General features: G+C 50.6%; 5 non-coding genes across 5 annotated transcripts; all 5 read left to right on the forward strand.

Moving 5' to 3' along the window:
- Positions 1-208: 208 nt before the first annotated feature.
- LOC123154574 (5S ribosomal RNA) lies at positions 209-327 on the forward strand. Its single transcript, XR_006476911.1, has one exon. It is a non-coding gene; the product is annotated as a 5S ribosomal RNA (ribosomal RNA).
- A 297-nt stretch (positions 328-624) lies between these two features.
- LOC123154330 (5S ribosomal RNA) lies at positions 625-743 on the forward strand. The gene has a single exon (XR_006476781.1). It is a non-coding gene; the product is annotated as a 5S ribosomal RNA (ribosomal RNA).
- A 297-nt stretch (positions 744-1,040) lies between these two features.
- Positions 1,041-1,159, forward strand: LOC123153572 (5S ribosomal RNA). The gene has a single exon (XR_006476536.1). It is a non-coding gene; the product is annotated as a 5S ribosomal RNA (ribosomal RNA).
- Positions 1,160-1,455: 296 nt separating this feature from the next.
- LOC123153125 (5S ribosomal RNA) lies at positions 1,456-1,574 on the forward strand. Its single transcript, XR_006476379.1, has one exon. It is a non-coding gene; the product is annotated as a 5S ribosomal RNA (ribosomal RNA).
- A 296-nt stretch (positions 1,575-1,870) lies between these two features.
- Positions 1,871-1,989, forward strand: LOC123154815 (5S ribosomal RNA). The gene has a single exon (XR_006477070.1). It is a non-coding gene; the product is annotated as a 5S ribosomal RNA (ribosomal RNA).
- The last annotated feature ends 391 nt before the right edge of the window (positions 1,990-2,380 follow it).

A 2,380-nucleotide genomic window follows, 5' to 3' on the forward strand; every position in this document is an offset into this window, starting at 1 on the left:
GCTTGCAAAACAAAACGCACTTACTCACGAGTCTAGCGGCGGCGTTGTGGTGCGGCAAGCGTGCACTGGTGCGCTTGAGAGGGAGGGGTGGAAACCGCGTTAAAATCGTCTCCGTAGTTGAGAGGGAGCGGCCAAAGCAATGTACAATCGTCTTTGTAGTGGTGCTGGGAGGGGCAAGGATAAGGGACGAAGACGGGGGTAACATGTCGGATGCGATCATAACAGCACTAAAGCACTGGATCCCATCAGAACTCTGAAGTTAAGCGTGCTTGGGCGAGAGTTGTACTAGGATGGGTGACCTCCTGGGAAGTCCTCGTGTTGCATTCCCTTTTTAATTTTTTTTGTGTCGCTTGCAAAACAAAACGCACATGTAAGTAATATATTTACCGTGTTTTATTATTTTGCACGAGTGCGGTAAGTTATAGCTGGGTGCTCACGATTCACGAGTCTAGCAGCGGCGTTGTGGCGCGGCAAGCGTGCACTGGTGCGGTTAAGAGGGAGGGGTGGAAACCGCGTTAAACTCGTCTCCGTAGTTGAAAGGGAGCGGCCAAAGCAATGTACAATCGTCTTTGTAGTGGAGCTGGGAGGGGAAAGCATAAGGGACGAAGACGGGGGTAACATGTCGGATGCGATCATACCAGCACTAAAGCACCGGATCCCATCAGAACTCCGAAGTTAGGTGTGCTTGGGCGAGAGTAGTACTAGGATGGGTGACCTCGTGGGAAGTCCTCGTGTTACATTCCCTTTTTAAATTTTTTTGCGCCGCTTGCAAAACAAAACACACGTGTAAGTAATATATTTACCGTGTTTTATTATTTTGCACGAGTGCGGTAAGTTATAGCTGGGTGCTCACGATTCACGAGTCTAGCGGCGGCGTTGTGGCGCGGCAAGCGTGCACTGGTGCTGTTGAGAGGGAGGGGTGGAAACTACGTTAAACTCGTCTCCGTAGTTGAGAGGGAGCGACCAAAGCAATGTACAATCGTCTTTGTAGTGGAGCTGGGAGGGGCAAGGATAAGGGACGAAGACGGGGGTAACATGTCGGATGCGATCATACCAGCACTAAAGCACCGGATCCCATCAGAACTTCGAAGTTAAGCGTGCTTGGGCGAGAGTAGTACAAGGATGGGTGACCTCCTGGGAAATCCTCGTGTTGCATTCCCTTTTTAATTTTTTTGCGCCGCTTGCAGAACAAAACGCACGTGTAAGTAATATATTTACCGTGTTTTATTATTTTGCATGAGTGCAGTAAGTTATAGCTGGGTGCTCACGATTCACGAGTCTAGCGGCGGCGTTGTGACGCGGCAAGCGTGCACTGGTGCGGTTGAGAGGGAGGGGTGGAAACCGCGTTAAACTCGTCTCCGTAGTTGAGAGGGAGTGGCCAAAGCAATGTACAATCGTCTTTGTAGTGGAGTTGGGAGGGGCAAGGATAAGGGACGAAGACGGGGGTAAGATGTCGGATGCGATCATACCAGCACTAAAGCACTGGATCCCATCAGAACTCCGAAGTTAAGCGTGCTTGGGCGAGAGTAGTACTAGGATGGGTGTCCTCCTGGGAAGTCCTTGTGTTGCATTCCCTTTCTAAATTTTTTTGCGCCGCTTGCAAAACAAAATGCACGTGTAAGTATTATATTTACCGTGTTTTATTATTTTGCACAAGTGTGGTAAGTTATAGCTGGGTGCTCACGATTCACGAGTCTAGCGACGGCGTTGTGGCGTGGCAAGCGTGCACTAGTGCGTTGAGAGGGAGGGGTGGAAACCGCGTTAAACTCGTCTCCGTAGTTGAGAGGGAGCGGCCAAAGCAATGTACAATCGTCTTTGTAGTGGAGTTGGGAGGGGCAAGGATAAGGGAGGAAGACGGGGGTAACATGTCGGATGCGATCATACCTGCACTAAAGCACCGGCTCCCATCAGAACTCTGAAGTTAAGCGTGCTTGGGCGAGAGTAGTACTAGGATGGGTGACCTCCTAGGAAGTCCTCGAGTTGCATTCCCTTTTTAATTTTTTTGCGCCGCTTGCAAAACAAAACGCACGTGTAAGTAATATATTTACCGTGTTTTATTATTTTGCACGGTGCGGTAAGTTATTGCTGGGTGCTCACGATTCACGAGTCTAGCGGCGGCGTTGTGGCGGGGCAAGCGTGCACTGGTGCGCTTGAGAGGGAGGGGTGGAAACCGCGTTAAACTCATCTCCGTAGTTGAGAGGGAGCGGCCAAAGCAATGTACAATCGTCTTTGTGGTGGAGCTGGGAGGGGCAAGGATAAGGGACGAAGACGGGGGTAACATGTTGGATGCGATCCTACCAGCACTAAACCACCGGATCCCATCAGAACTCCGAAGTTAAGCGTGCTTGGGCGAGAGTAGTACTAGGATGGGTGACCTCCT

Source organism: Triticum aestivum, chromosome 1B (genome assembly GCF_018294505.1).
Source record: "Triticum aestivum cultivar Chinese Spring chromosome 1B, IWGSC CS RefSeq v2.1, whole genome shotgun sequence".
Taxonomy (NCBI): domain Eukaryota; kingdom Viridiplantae; phylum Streptophyta; class Magnoliopsida; order Poales; family Poaceae; genus Triticum; species Triticum aestivum.